The sequence below is a fragment of the Polyergus mexicanus genome, unplaced genomic scaffold (assembly GCF_030449975.1).
Source record: "Polyergus mexicanus isolate NDT 795.1 unplaced genomic scaffold, iyPolMexi1.0 SCAF_19, whole genome shotgun sequence".
Lineage (NCBI taxonomy): Eukaryota > Metazoa > Arthropoda > Insecta > Hymenoptera > Formicidae > Polyergus > Polyergus mexicanus.
Genome location: NW_027223339.1, coordinates 3962608 through 3979961, shown reverse-complemented (window position 1 = coordinate 3979961; position 17354 = coordinate 3962608). Strand labels below are relative to the sequence as shown.

Below are 17354 nucleotides of genomic sequence, written 5' to 3'. Positions count from 1 at the left end.
GCGAGGAGAAATCATATAAGATAAGTGATACGGTTTCGTTGTGTGTATTGCATTGCATATTATATATTGCTGGTTCGAGTCGCGCAAAACGAGAATTAAAAATAAAAATAAGATAAGATAAAATAATAAAGATTAAGACTTGAATAATAAAGATTAAGATGCATCATTTCGTGATCGAATCTTGTGTCGAGAAGAAGTAAAAACAATTATATAATATTCTGCTTTAAAAAAAAAAAGTTATTCTAAAACATCTTTTTTAAAGCATCTATTCTTCTCCTCTCTCTTTTTCTCGGTTATTTTATTATATTTAGTTATACTATATTTATATATAAAGCACGATAAATTATGATTTATAATTAGTAGTAAAGCGCAGCGATATTTGCTAAAAGTGACAAATATTTTGGCAAAGCATTATTGTTTGCTGCAACGTAACAAACAGTAAGTACCGAAATCTTGCATTTTTTCAGTATCATTTAGATAAAATTCGTGGTTTTGCTTTTTATTTTTTTCGAGACACAAAGTAATTCGTGCAAAGTTAAAATGTAATAATTTAATAATGAAACTCATGAAACAAAATACGGGCGGATACTTAATTTTGCAAATTATAATTCTTTGAAACTCGGTTATATACTGTACATATATTTCAATTAAACAGTAATGATGGAGCGCTTATGCTCAAATGTACGTTTAATCAAAAATTTGAAATTCAATATTGCTTTAATATTTTGTGAACACGTATATATATCATATCTTTAAATTATTGTTAAACAAACTGAAAATCATGCGAATTAGAAACTTGCGCATTACTTCCTCATTATTTTATTTTATCTCACAAAACTTAAGTTCCTTAAAGTAAGTGGGTTTTTCAATTTTTACTTCCCTATAGAGGAAACTTTGTGAGCGAAATAAAAAAATATAGAAGATAAAGAAGCAATATGCTATTTTCTAATTTACATACTTTTTTATTTTTATATAATTATAAATTATACATTTACATTGTAGATTATAGATTTTCAGAAATATAAAAACTCATTTAAGAAAAACTTAATTAATTTTATTATAAGAAAAGATAACATACAAGAAACATTGATAAACAGTTTAAAAGAACGGAGCTGTCAGTAATGCATTTTAATGACTTGATAACTGTTTCAATACTAATATTCCGTTGTTGACCAAAACATTTTTGCACGTGCTGGAAATTATCTTCACTTTCAGCGTTTTTGATGATACTCTATTTGTGTAAAAAATTTAACCCGATATCTCAGAATTTGCGAAAATTATTTCCGAGTATAATTCGTATACATACATTTTTCTAAAAATTCAAAATTTTATAGAAAATGGACTCTTTCACTGATGCTGACTCTATCATCAAATTCATAACCAACCATCCTTTTATAATAATCTATTCATATAAAAAAATTTGATCAGATATCTCAAAAATTGCGGAAGTTAGAGTTATACAAACATTCCGTACATACATACATACACAGATACATACATTTTCTAGGAATATAATTTTTTGACGTTTTGGAACATTTTGAACACATTGGCATAAAAAAATTCGAAAAAATATTTTGTCACAAAAACAAAGCTTCCTCTATGAGGAAGCAAAAAAGAATAATTATACGTTTTAAACCGCAAAACTTTTTCAAGAACTCAATGAAATACGGTAGAAAAATAAAATATAAATAATTTATTGCATGAATATAAATAATTTATCTCGTGAATCTTTCGATTAATGAACACAGATTCCAAATTTGGACGAGTTACATAGAAATAATCGAGAAATGTTTTGCCGACGAAATATTCTCAACCATTAATTTTATACTCAATTTTCATCGATGATATATATTTATATACATATTATATTCCATCTTCTTTAATAAAGTATCTTTATATAATTTTCTGAATTAATAAAGATAATAATGATATAAACATCGTGTCAATAAAATATTTGTCAATGTGTGAGTGTAAAATTCAATCTTACAAAGTATTTATAATAATTTATGCATTACATATTTGGTAACTTGGGCTGTTTAATATATTTACAGGCTACAAAAATGGACTTAATCTTTTTGATATTGTGCGCCTTGTTCGTAGTTTTAATAATTCCCGCAATTATATCGATAGTACATCATCAATACGTTCTTCGACAAAAGCTCAAAAATATTTCTCAGATCGGTAGATTTCCTTTTAGCATGGCATTTAAATTAATGAAGCAAACGGACTATGGTAAAAATCTTATACATAAGATATTGTTATTATATGCTTTTACAAATATTGTTTATATATTTTTAGTAAAAAGTTTAAAGGAATTAATAAATGAAAAAAAAATTGTCATTTACTGTAAATCAGTATAATAATTAGTAAATTTTGTCACAAAAACAAAGTAATACTAAATATCTAATTATGTACTTATCGTAGAACGCAAACAATGGCTTGAGCAATATATGTTTCATTCTAAAGAAGGTATTTTTAAAGAAGGTATAATTAGGGTTGGCATGAAACCGTTCATTAATATCTATAAACCCGAATTTTTAGAGGTAAGAATGAAAAGAATCTTACTAATAGTATAACAAAATCTTATAGTAAAGTATCGGTTAATTTTTTGCGATGTAAATGTGTGTGTATAAATAGTAATTTAATATCGTAAGAAAACAAAACTTTTTTTCAATAGTTAAATAGAGTAAACTTTCATAAACATATCATTATAAATTATTAAAATGTTTTTTGATCTAATAGAGAAAAAGAATTTTAATCAGTAATACAATTGTTGATATTGCATATATGAAAAATATATCCATATTTTGCTATTATAATGAATTATTTAATATTATAACAAAATAAAGAAACAAATTTAATATTAAAAATTAAATATGACAAATTTAACAAATAAAAATTTTATTAAATTAAAAATTTGTTAAATTTAACGAATTTAACAAGTTTAATGTTACAACAAAATTTCTTTTTTCGGTGAAATAGAACAATTTTTGCTGATTCAATTTATTTATTTAAAAATACAAATTTATTGTTAAAGTAAAATAATTTATAATTATTAATAAGTGCTTTTAGCTGTTCATTGTTTTGGTGATTGTAAAATAAACAATAAATTATTATTTTAGAAAACAATATTATTTGTGTGTGTTGTATCGTATCGAGAGTTTGTACGTGCGCAGATAGTGTCGATACATCTTACTGTTTATTTGAAAAGACTCTCTTGTTTGATGATTATTTGAATATATTTATTTGAAAAGATAATTCGCTTAATGATCTTTGCATCTTATATAGGAAGAAAAATATGCAGACTTAGCGGATGATATTTCACATCGTGGAAGTAAATTTAGATCTATAATATTAACAATGAAAAAAAGATTTGGTTGAACAATTAATTTTTTTGTTAAAAATAATTTTGATAAATTATGACGCGATAATCACGAAATGCGCGAATATCTCGAAAATCATCCGATGGTGGAAACATCTCCGCTCGATCCTCGCGATGCATTTTTCGGCGGCCGCACGGGAAATATCGTGACTCGTTATGAGGTTACGGGTACGGAGAAAATACGATACGTAGACGTGTGCTCTTTGTACCCTCTTTGTTCCCAATCGACCATCCGGATATTTACGTCGGCGAGGAATGTTCCGCAATAATCGGAAGGGCACCGAATTTTAATTTCGATACGATTGAAGGGCTCATACGTTGCAGAGTACTCCCACCACGCGACCTATTTCATCCGGTACTCCCATATCGTGTGCAGGGAAAATTGCTTTTTGCTTTATGCTGCAGTTGTTGCGAAACATTTTCGCAGGTGCCCTGTACACATGACGATGCTCGTGAACGCGAATTCGAGGGTACGCGGGTGACCTGTGAATTACGCAAGGCCAACGGAAAGGGTTATCTCGTGACAGCTGTAAGCGAGATTTGGCAATATAAAGTTAGCCAATTCGATCATACGACACGTCAAGGCGGATTGTTCACCGAATATATAAATACATTCTTGCAGCTTAAACAAGAAGCCAGTGGATGGCCGTGTGAATGCGGGGTAAACGACGACGATGCTAAAGAACGATATCTGAGGGAGTACGAGAAAACCGAAGGTAACGTTCTTGATAAACGTAACGTCACTCGGAATCCCGGTTTACGTTCTGTCGCGAAGCTGTGCTTAAATTCTCTTTGGGGAAAATTCGGCCAGCGATCCAATTTACCAAATACCGAAGTCGTGATAACGCCTCAGCGTTTTGCGACATTGATGATGAGTGCTGAGCACGAGATAACCGGCATATTACCCGTAAACGACGAGGTAATATATCTTTCGTGGCGATTGCGACAAGACGCTGTCATTCCCTCATCGATAACGAATGTTGTAATAGCTGCATATGCGACGGCGCAGACGCGTTTAAAATTATATTCTTATTTAGAGCGATTAGATCGTCGCGTTTTGTATTATGATACGGATTCATGTATTTACGTGGGCAGCGGTGACCCGAACGTATGAACCACGTACGGGAAATTTTCTAGGCGATATGACGGACGAGCTTGAAAGTTACGGCCGCGGTAGCTATATCGAGACGTTCGTATCTGGTGGCCCTAAATTTTATGCGTACATTGTTCGTGCACCGGACGGACGAACACACGAATGCTACAAAGTGAAGGGCATAACCTTAAATTTTGAAAACTCTCAACTAATCAATTTTCTTAGTATTAGAAATTTGATGTTAGCTAAAGAAAGGGTACGGGAAAATGAAGAAAATGAGGAAGAATCGGCTGGAACTTCGATAAACTTACGGTTTAGAGCAATTTGGCGTACTGTGTTTCATGAGCTGGTAACATGCTATGAAACTGAAGTATGTACTCCTGTATTGATGAAACGTAAATTTATCAATAGTCATTGTTCGTTACCATACGGCTATGTAGCAGAACGATAATTTTTCTTCTCTGTTTTCTCAACTCTCGTTTTTAAAGTTGCAATATAACGAATTCGCGTATTTTCCCTCGTGCTAAGAGATAATCTTTTTTGCTACGCAATATAGTTATATTTAATTGTAAATAAGAATTTTTATTGTACAAATATTTTTATGTAAAATAATTTTTTATTGTACAAAGCATAATATTCTTATGTAAGAAATATAAATAAATATAAATAAAACTGTTTTTAAAATAATGCTACGTAAAAACATTTTCTCTTTTCCTATCCTTTCTTCCCGACGTCTCTGTGACGTCATAGTCTCCGTCCTAAGACTCCGTGTCAAACAGTCTCAGGTACCCGTATTTCATGACCCTTTCTATCCTCTCCAGCGATGACGTTACCGAACGTCTACCTGCCTAGTGCACCTCGGTCGCCCGGTCAACCCTACCCGTACATGTACGCACGTGTTCAGCCCCGACGTATCAGTTACTTTATTCTAGCAGTACCTTATCCGATTTTGTATTTTCACAAAGAAGTCGGAGGAGAGGATGAAATATACCGTACATTTCTCGGTTTTTCCGTAGGGGTGGTGAAATGCGGAGATGCGTATACTGCACGATATCTCCATCCTCGGTAGTCGCCATCTTGCCGATTCTTACACACGTGTTATTTTGCCGCGTTTTTCCCTCTCACTCAGAAACATGCTCCTCATCCAATCAAACTTCCGGCAACTATAGGGAAGCCAATCAGAGCGTAGGGTCCCCTATGCCGGAGGACTACTCTCTACAAATACTACATAAGAGAACGAAAAAGAATTGGCTGGAACTTCGATAAATCTACGTTTTAGAGCAATTCGTCGCACCGCGTTTCATGAGATCGTAACACGGGACGAAACTAAAGTATGTGAGCCTGTATTGCTAAAACGTAGGTTTATTGATAGCCATTGTTCGCTACCATACGGATATATAATAGAACGTTAATTTTTCTCGGCTCTCGTTTTTATCGATGTATATAGCAGCGAATTTGCATGTTTTCCGTCACATAAGAAATTTTGTACATTGCGAAATTATTATTTACATTTAAACATAAGTATAATATTTAATAAAAATTTTTTATTTTAAATCGCTTATATAAAAACATTTACTATTTTCCTATCCTTTCTCTCCTCGTCTAAGCGACGTCATAAAGCTCTAAAACCTTCGTAATCGCTACCTGCACAGACTTGCTTTTTACGACCCCTTCTATTCTCGTGACGTCACCATTCTCGGTGGCCGCCATCTTGCCGATTCTTACACACGTGTTATTTTGCCGCGTTTTTCCCTCTCGCTCAGAAACATGCTCCTCATCCAATCAAACTGCCGGCAACTATAGGGAAGCCAATCAGAGCGTAGGGTCCCCTATGTCGGAGGACTACTCTCTACAAATACTACATCTAAGCCTTATTCTAATAAGATTTCAGCTAGCCCAGCATACTAGGACCCTGTCTGGAAATGTGGAGGACCCAGGTTCGAGCCCGAGCATGTTCACGCGTCCGAAAAAATAAAAAAATAATAAATAAAAAATAAAAAATTTAAAGGGAAAATTGCCTCGTAGACGTCCACGAGTCCCCTCCACTCTTTTTTTCCACAGCCACCCTTAAGGGGGGAGGGCCCCAGACAGGCACAGCAGGGGGTCGGCGCCAGTGGCCGAGGAGTGGGGGTTTGTTGTGTCTCGCTATAGTTGCCCCTATACTACTGAGAAAGAATGAAGGAGCAAACGAGACGACAAATATCGAAGAGTTCCGAAGTCTCGCTCGTGAGGCTCCCTTTATCTATAATCTTTCACGTTAGATTAACATATATAAATTATTATAAAATTTATATATATATACTACTTTTCTCGCTTTCGCTTTTGTCGACTCTCCAGCATCGTGCGGGGATCTTTCCTTATCTACTATATATAAACATCTTATAAAATAAAAACTGAAACTTTCATATTGTATTTTATTAGTATATGTAGGCATATAATTTTTTATATATATATTGACTTAGCGTTTCGTCCGGGACGTTATTATTTGTTTATTGATATTGTATAACGACGAGAGCTCGATTCGAGACATAGCGCACGTACGAACGTTCGAATTAGCAAATCAAATCTTTGTTATTTATCGCCCGGCGATTGGTTCGCCCTCGGGGAGCGGGGATACACTTAGCGCAGAAAGAATATAAATATTCGCGATTTCGGGGAGATCAAAAAGATTCCTCGTCGCAAGAACAGTAAGAAGAACCTCAGAGCGAGAATCCAGCGATATCGGTAATAACAGATATGACACGGGCAATAGGCGACAACATCCTCGCAAATAAATCGTTCCCAATAAAAACATTCGCCTCCCTTGTCTATTTATCTGTTTAATTCGAATTATATCATCTCATCCTATACACGGGCTATCCTGACAGGCCCACAGCTTTATCAGGAGCGGGATACAGACACTGCACCCAGTTCCGTGAATTCTGCTCGAGGTAAGCAATTTGAGATTTCTCGGCAGTACGAGATACCGTGTGAGGCACGAGCACAAATAAAGACGGTCGATATTTTGAATTCGTGAGTGTTGCGAACGTCGAGTCACGCGACGGTATATCGATCGAGATTATTAACGGACTTGAATAACGGAGTGACAGTAATGGAGTCGTATCAAGCAAACGATTTTACCATTGCCGAATTGAGAGAGGTTCTTCGCGAGAAAGGAATATCTACGGGAGGAACAAAGCTCGAATCATCCGGCGGTTGAAGGAGAATGATCCGGCTGCATGGGAGAGGCTCTGCGAGCAGCGGGGACGAGCGGTGTGTTTGGACGGCGCCGCGACTTTGGTTGACGTGCATGTGGCTAGCGAACGGGACGATGCCGCCGGGGGAGCGGAGACCGGTGACAATACTCTGAGACGAGAGGATCAAGCGAGCGCGACGGCATCAAGATCGGAGGACAGCGATGATGCGATGCAAAGAGAACTTACTTTGCTATGTCGAGAGCGAGCGATTTTGGAAAGGGAGCAACAGTAGCTCCGACGAGAAGTGGAGATAATGCGGAGCGCATCGACGATGACGGCGATGACGAGTGGCAGCACTATTTCGGCGTTTGGAGGCGTTAGAGGCATCAAGGAGTTGCTGCCTGAATTTGATGCGGCGGACGGTACTTTCTGGAGATGGAAGCAGCAACTGGAATTGTTGAGACGCACATATCAACTAGACGAGAATTCGACGAAAGTATTGATTGGTTCTCGGCTGAAGGGCCGTGCGTTATCGTGGTTTTATTCGAAAGCCGAGTACGTGACGTTAAACCTGGAGGATCTTCTGCGAGAAATGGAGTTGATGTTTGACTTGCGGCCAGGGAAGCTGTCGTTAAGAAGAGAATTTGAGTCCCGCGTATGGAGAGGAGACGAGCCGTTTTGCGATTACTACCACGAAAAAGTAATCCTCGCGAACCGCATACCGATCGCAGAAGACGAGTTGCTGGATTACGTCATTGAGGGAGTAACAGATCCACGTTTGCAGGATCAGGCGCGCCTCATGAACTTTCGATCGGGGACAGAGTTATTAAAGGCGTTCGAAAAAATCCAAATGAACCACAGGAGAATCGATACCAGGCCAAGGAAGGAGGGAGCGAGGATGACCGGCGGAGGAAGGATCGAGACGTCGACAAGAGGAAAACAGATGAAGTGCTTCCGGTGTCATGAGATGGGGCATATCGTAACCCAGTGTAAGCGATCGCCGGTGAAACGGGCTTGTTATTCGTGTGGATCGCCGAGACATTTAGCGAGGGAATGTCCGAAGCAAAATCGGTCCGCGGCGGCGGAAATGTCAAATGACTCTGTGCGAATTGCGTCGGCTAATGTTGTACAATCTGCTGGGTTGTTAAAGCCTTATATGTTTGTTGTTAAAGTCGTAGCCAGAAATGAGAGCGGCGGTACGGATAATTATGTTCTTGATGCGATGATCGATTCGGGCTCTCCGATTAGTCTTATTAAGGACGAGATAATTCGAGGCGACTCGCGTTTACTTGCGGACGAAAACGTCGGTCAATTTTGCGGAATTAATGGCTTGCGGCTGAGAATTAACGGTGTCGTTTACGCTGATCTAGATGTAAAGGGACAAGGAAGCTTTGCGTAAAATCTTAGACGATATTTTGGAAAAAACTATTGTTCGACCTAGTAATTCGCCATATGCTAGCCCTATTGTCTTGGCAAAGAAAAAAGATAATAGCTTTCGATTATGTATTGATTACCGTGAGTTAAATAAGATTACGATACGCGATAATTTCCCGACCGAATTAATCGACGATAATATTGATCGTTTGCGAGATAAAATATATTTCACGATCTTGGATTTGAAAGACGGATTTCACCACGTAAAGATGCACGAGGCATCCGTTAAATTCACGTCATTCGTGACTCCTTTGGGCCAATACAAATATTTGCGTATGCCATTTGGCTTAATGAACGCACCGCGTGTATTTCAGCGTTATATTCATGCCGTGTTTGAACCGTTGGTTCGAGGAAATAAAATAATATTATATCTGGATGATTTGTTGGTCGCGACGGAAGATGTGAGCGAGCATATCGAAGTTTTGTCTGAAGTTTTTGAAATAGCAGGCAAGCACCATTTACAATTTCGATTAGACAAGTGTTGTTTTGCACAAACGGAAATTCGTTATTTGGGTTATTGTGTGAGCGGGCATGGCATTCGACCGAGCGACGAAAACATCGAGTCTGTTTTGAATTACCCGATACCGCGCAATGCTAAGGATGTACACAGATTTGTCGGACTTGCTAGTTATTTTCGCCGATTTATTCCTAATTTTTCGGTGTTAGCGAAACCATTATATGAGCTGGTTAAAAAGAATGCCGTTTTTAAATTCAGTTCGGAAGAAAATGCTGTGTTCGAAGCGCTCAAGGAGCGTTTATCTAACAAGCCAATATTAGCCATATATTCACCGCGTGCGGAGACGGAATTACATTGTGACGCAAGCGCGAGCGGTTTCGGCGGAATTCTGCTCCAAAAGCAGAATGATAATACGTGGTGTCCAACTTCGTTTTGGAGCCAGCGGACGACGCCGACGGAATCGAGATATCACAGCTTCGAGTTGGAGTGTCTGGCTGTTGTATATGCGTTAAAAAGATTCCACATATATCTCGCGGGACGCAGGTTTAGAGTTATTATCGATTGCGATAGTTTCCGTCTCACGTTGAGCAAAAAAGATATAAATCCTCGAATTTCGCGTTGGGCTCTTTTTCTACAAAATTATGATTATGAGATTGTTCATCGTCCGGGAAAGCGAATGGCTCACGTCGATGCTCTTAGCCGCTGCCACAGCATACTCGTGTTGGAGGGTAGTACGCTCGAAAGAACTTTATCCGTCTGTCAAGATCGCGACGAAGAGATTCTTAAAATCCGCAGCAAATTAGAGACAGGCGATGTAAAACAGTACGAGCTGCGCGATGGGTTAGTATATAGAAAAGACAAAAATAAGAAATTATTATTTTATATTCCGCGTTTAATGGAAGCGAATGTTATTCGAATCTGTCACGATGATCTTGGTCACGTGGGAATTAATAAAGTAATCAATAATATAGCAAAGGTTTATTGGTTCCCACGAATGCGCGATAAAGTACGAGAATATATTAACAATTGTTTAAAGTGCATTGAATTTTCTCCGCCAAGCGGTAAAGCGGAAGGATATTTGCATAATATACCAAAGGAAAACTTGCCTTTCGCAACTATACATATAGACCACATGGGGCCTTTGGAAAAGACCGGTAAAGGTTATCGTCATTTGCTTGTTATTATTGACGCGTTCACTAGATTTATCCGGCTCTATCCGTGTAAATCAACAACGACGGAGGAATCAATAAGACATCTTTGCGAATATTTTCGCGCGTATAGCAAACCGAAACGCTTGATTTCGGACAAGGGAACTTGTTTCACATCTGACGCGTTCAAGAAATATTTAAAATCCAACAATATAGAACACATTTTAGTTGCGGTAAGCACGCCGAGAGAAAACGGACAGGTAGAAAGATTTAACAGAATAATAACCAGGGTTGGGAAAGTTACTTTATAAAAGTAACTCGTTACCGTTACCGTTATTTTTTCTAAAAAGTAACTCGTTACCGTTACCGTTATTTTTTCTAAAAAGTAACTCGTTACCGTTACTCGTTACCAATTTTAAAAAGTAACTCGTTACCGTTACAGTTACTAAAAAGTAACGAGTCGTTACAATTTCCGTTACTTTTTTACAATACAAACTAATAAATTATTTTGCATAAGAAAATCTTTTAAAAAATTGTAAGCAAGATGTCATTCAAGGTTTATTACAAAATAAATGATTAAATTTTATCGAAATTCTTTATTAATTTTTAATAAAATTTGTTGCTCCATAGTATCATCATTTAAATGCCCTCTTTGTGGTGTTAATACAGAGCCACCGATGCTAAACATTCTTTCTACAGATGCACTGCTTGATAGAGCTGTATTATATTTAATAAAAAGTTTTTTAAGTTTTGGATAGTCGTTTAACATTTCTATATTACAATTATTTGATTTTAAAAACCGTTGCAATTCTTCTTGTTCAGATTCATTTTGCACCGTTTTTTGCTCAAAAATGAAAAAATCATCGTGATCGTCAGATTTTCCAGCTTTTGAAGAATTTTCAGTTGATCGGATTCCCAATAAATCCTCCAAGTAATTTTCAGCACGTTTTCTTTTTTCTCCGGTTAACCAGTTTAATTTAAATTTTGGATGTAAACATGCTGCTATTATTAATTCTTTTGTTTCAAATATTGTAAGAAATCTAAAATCAAATATAGTAAATTAAGCGACATTGTTTGTTTTATTGAAATTAATACTTTTGAATCAATAGTTTAAAATAAAATAATATTTTTCAATTAAATCCTTATTTAAAATTAAATAACATATGTATTAATCAAATTAATAAGTTACCTTTTATTTAAACCTTGCTGAATAGCTTCAACTAATGAATGGCAATCTATAAGGTCAGATTTATTGAGATTTTCTAATTTTCGTTGCAAGGTACTTAGAACTGGTAGTAAATGAGAGCTCTGCTTTTCCGAAAAGATAAAGCTCTCATTGGATATCGCGCGTCGCGTCATCGCACTGGTCTGCAAGAGCCATAAGTTGATCAATCACATTCAAGCATTTTTACAACATAATAAGAATGCTAATTGGTCGATTTGCTTACGGCTTTACGATTAAGATAAAAATTTTATCACGCACAATAGCAAGAATAATATCTTAAATAAATCAAAAAATTTGAAAAAAGTAACGATAAAAGTAACTGTTAAATTCGTTACTCGTTACCGAAAAATGTAACGAAGTTACTTTTTCCGTTACAAATAAAATTTGTAACGCCATTACCGTTACAGTTACCGAAAAAAAGTAACTGTAATGGTAACGGCGTTACAAGTAACGCGTTACTTCCCAACCCTGTATATTTATATACCATAATTCTAGAAGGAATTGTTTTAATGTATACTATATATTAATATGTCGCTAGATGTAATTGAATTTTTTTTCCGTGAAGTTTACACAAAAATATAAATATGATAATGTAATATTATATAAAAATGTAATATTTTAAATTTTTTTTTTATTTTTTGATTATATCTTTAAAGCAATTCCTAAATAGAAAACAACATAAAGACATTTGTATGAAAAAATTGTAACATAAAATTAAACTTTAAATAGAATTTAGAATTACTACAATACATGAACATACACATTATATGTATATGATGTACATAGTATTTAGTACTCATATAGTATTTTTGTTATAAAGAAATGGACAGACATGGGCAAACAAAAGAAAGAGAGAGAGAGAGGGAGAGAGACAATAGGAATGAGTAAGCGAGGGAATGGCTGTACAACGATATATCGATTAATAATTCACATCAGTCGCTAAACATTAGTGAGCATAAAGTATTGCTACGGAGAAAGATCCAACTATTTCCTTTTTTTTTCTTACTTTTGGCACTTGTATAGACACTTGCTCACTTACACTCATATCTTCTCATAATCATATTCTTCTCTGTCCATCTCTTTTTTATCCAAGCATACTATATGTGTGTTATATATTATCTACATGTGTGCATATGTTTGTGTATATGTAATAGTAATTTCAAATTTATTAAAATATAATTAATCTTTTGCTTATTTGTATATTTCACTGAAAATTGATTATATTTATTTTGCAATAGTAGTTGTGTCACAGTAATTAGTTAGCCAGAGGCGATCAATTCGTGAGCTAGTTCTTGAAAGAAATATTTCCCACCAAATGCGTTTTGCATGTGCGCTTTGGTTGAAGAATATTTCCCAGAAGCGATCAATTCGTGAACTGGTTGTCGAAAGAAATATTTCCCACCAAAAACGTTTTGTATGTGCGTTCTACTTATTAAAAAAATAATATTTTGTCCCAGAGGCGATTTTTATTCGTGTGCTGGTTGGTTTAAAAAATATTTTATTCCAGAAGCGGTTTGCATGTGCGCTCTGGTTATTAAAAAAATATTTTATCCCAGAGGCGATTTTTATTCGTGTGCTGGTTGGTTTAAAAAATATTTTATCCCAGAGGCGATTTTTATTCGTATGCTGGTTGGTTTCAAAAATATTTTATCCCAGAGGCAATTTTTATTCGTGTGCTAGTTGGTTTCAAAAATATTTTATTCCAGAAGCGGCTTGCATGTGCGCTCTGGTTATTAAAAAAATATTTTATCTCAGAGGCGATTTTTATTCGTGTGCTGGTTGGTTTCAAAAATATTTTATCCCAGAGGCGATTTTTATTCGTGTGCTGGTTGGTTTCAAAAATATTTTATTTCAGAAGCGGTTTGCATGTGCGTTCTGGTTATTAAAAAAATATTTTATCCCAGAGGCGATTTTTATTCGTGTGCTGGTTGGTATAAAAAATATTTCATATCATATCCGGTTTGTGCATGAATATTCTGGTTATTAACAAACAATTATTCCAGAATTTAAAGAAACTTCCTTTTTTGAAAGACTAAGTGTGCAATATCTGGTATTCCTTCATATGATTGCAACCAATCATATATGGTAATAAAAGCTTACAAATTATTGGAAGGAATTATTATTATAATTCCTAGCGATGTATTTTTTTCTTTTTTCAATGGCACCAAATTTTGCGTATATAATAGTTTATCAGGCTATGTATATACAAGTTGGTAGCTAAAGAGAGAAAATATATACATTTTCGTTATTAGGAAGCAATCCTTATGAGAAAAAATATTCCAAGGATGTAAAGATCTTTACATACTCGGGTATGAGGAAACAGTTTCGTAATATTATAGGAAGCAATAAACTGCTGCTTTTTTTAAAGTGATAAGAAATTATGATTAAAAAAATCTATCCTGATACTCGTAACAATATGGCCAGAAAAAAGATGCTTCAATCTTGTTTGCAAATTATAATCGCAGATATGAAAATAATAAATAAAATATTTTGGTTGCGTTCTCACGAAAATTGCCGATGAAGGAGCCCTTTGTATATTATAAATATCCAAAATATTGTAACAATCATAAAATTTTGTTGCAATGTTTTGCGGACAGAGTATTTATGTGTTTGCATTTATAAATATTTATATTAATATTTATATAAATGTAACTTTTAATATGTGTATACTTATGTCATAAGAATATATAAACATTCACTTTTATAGTGAAGAAGTTTACCTATATATTACTCATTAGTCCTCAATCATATCAATTATACCGATATTCTATCGATGATAAAGATTTATCATCATATTCAAAATTATATGTATAATATATTTATATCCATATATAATATATTTTAAAATATTATAATATATTTAGTTCAATTTTCTCGAACTGTACTGCATAAATTGTAATCCAGCAAATCAAGATATGATTGTTATACATATAACATGTACATAATTAAAGTGCATATGTTACATCTATGTTATATGGCAGATATATTCGATGTTTGCTGGGTATATGTATTATATACAGGGTGTTTCAGAACAACCTTCCATCCTTAAAATGACGTATTCCTGATACGATTCTATGACGATTTTTCCTTTACCAAAATTTGAATTAAAGCTTAATTTTTGAGTTATAAGCAAAAATAGTTAGCAAATCACGCGTCGAGTACAGAAGGCAGCCAGTAGCGGCGCAACGCGCCGCGGCTGACCGTCCGACGAGTGACTACCACGCATGAGTCGCTAACTATTTTATTTTATAACATAAAATTATGCTTCAAATAAAATTTTGGTAAAGAAGAAAATGTCTTAGAATTACGCCAGGAATATGTATTTAAAATAACGTCACTGGCGAAAGTTGTTCCGGATCGCCGCTCGTCGGATGCTGCGATCAGCTGATTGCTACACGCGATGTGTGTATGGTGGAATGTGTGCGTAAAAGAAAGGGAGACACAGATAGGGAGAGAGAGAGAGAGGGAGTGAGAGGAAGAGGAAGGGAAGGAGGGAATGAGGGAGAGACGTTCATACATACGCACGCACGTACACATACGCTTTTTTTCTCGCCCTCTTTGTCTTTTTTACACAACACTTATACACTCTCTCATTCAGTCACTCATTCACACACTCACTCACTCACCTGCTCACTCACAGCGTAGCGAATCTTCATACTACGTATTATTGTTAACTGCTGCACGATTATTATTTAGCAACGGACCGTGGAGACTGCGCGATCACATTGTTACGTTGCCTAGCGATAATAGATAAGACGAACGATCTTCTAAAACCTTCGCATTACGAATGCGGTAGAAAACATGAAACCTATAATGATGTACTTAAAAAAACTACTTATTTATAAAAATTATAACTATTTCTAAATAATTATTATTTTGAAATAGTCTTATTTCGCGTCAATCACGCGCCACACGCACGTCGCAACTTGCACGGTACATGTCGCGTTTCTCGCATCGCACGTAACAATGTGATCGCGCAGTCTCCGCGGTCCGTCGCTAAATAATAATCGTGCAACAGTTAACGATAATACGTAGTATGAAGATTCGCTACGCTGTGAGTGAGCAGGTGAGTGAGTGAGTGTGTGAATGAGTGACCGAATGAGAGAGTGTATAAGTGTTGTGTAAAAGAGAGAAAGAGGGCAAGAAAAAAAGTGTATGCGTACGTGCGTGCGTGTGTATAAACGTCTCTCCCTCATTCCCTCCTTCCCTTCCTCATCCTCTCTCTCTATCTGTCTCTTCCTTCCTTTTACGCACACACTCCACCATACACACATCGCGTGTAGCAATCAGCTGATCGGAGCATCCGACGAGCAGCGATCCGGAACAACTTTCGCTAAAGTGACGTTATTTTAAATACGTATTCCTGACGTAATTTTTCAAACGCCGATGTGCGGTTGCTTCTCGATGATATCATCCTCAGATATCAGAATCCAAAATACACGTATCAAAATTGCGAAATACATATAAGAATAATTATCAAAGTTAAATTGTGCTAATATACGTGGACAGCTGCATGTAATTTGAAACTTTTGCGATGCACCTGGAATTTGACATCATCTCTAGATGACAAAAATACAATAATCGACAAAAATGGAATAATCGACATTAGCCAAAATGTACGTGACAAACCGTGAAATAAAGATTTAGTTAAAATATGATACACATGATAGAAAGAAACATCAAGATAGAATATACAATCATAGTAAAGAGACACACCCTGTCACATAAAATTACTGCGGGCGATAATTATGAAAAGAGCGGTGATTAACGTGCAATCTAATGACAATGCGTGTTTCGCGTGGTCTGTCGGTGCCGCTCTATATCCAGCTGAAAGGGACGTAGGCCGGGAATCTTCGCGATGTAACTTGTATTCGTAAAATCCGCCGGCGACGGCATTTCCGTGCGAATCTTCGAGTACATAGGTCGCGGGATTAGTTGTCTGCACTTTAACGATCCTAAACACTTTGGTCGTCCAATTTGGCGTGTAACCTTTGTTAAAGATGGTCTTGAATTTATTCACGCGTCCCGGATCGCCTACTTTGAATCTTGCCGGTGCCGCAATCATTACGTTGCCGTATACCGTTTAAAAGTTTATCGGCGATCGCAGGGGTAACATCCATACATCTCATACCAATAGTACAATGTTTTTGCGCATCTCCAAACCAGTCGAGACAACGCGTCGATCTACTTGTAACTTCCATTAAGCGTAAACATTTTCCACATATTGTTTTTTAACGTTCGGTTGAATTATTCGACTACCAAGGTTTTCATGACAGAAGAGTACGTCGAATAATGATTAATGCTGTGTTTCTTTACGAGTTTCTGTATATTTGCGTTGTACAATTCTTTTCCTCTGTCGGTTTAAAAATTTTTCGGGCATTTTCCATCGTTTCGAATTATCTTTGCGATCGTTTCTGATACCTCGTTTCCACTTTTACC

At 35.8% G+C, this 17354-nt stretch overlaps 1 protein-coding gene and 1 pseudogene across 1 annotated transcript in view; both read left to right on the top strand.

The window, feature by feature from the left end:
• Nucleotides 1-17354, top strand: part of LOC138941585 (THAP domain-containing protein 2-like) — a 140212-nt gene that overhangs the window by 97091 nt on the left and 25767 nt on the right. The gene's annotated exons all lie outside the window — the stretch shown is intronic.
• Nucleotides 7567-9050, top strand: LOC138941586 (uncharacterized; annotated as a pseudogene).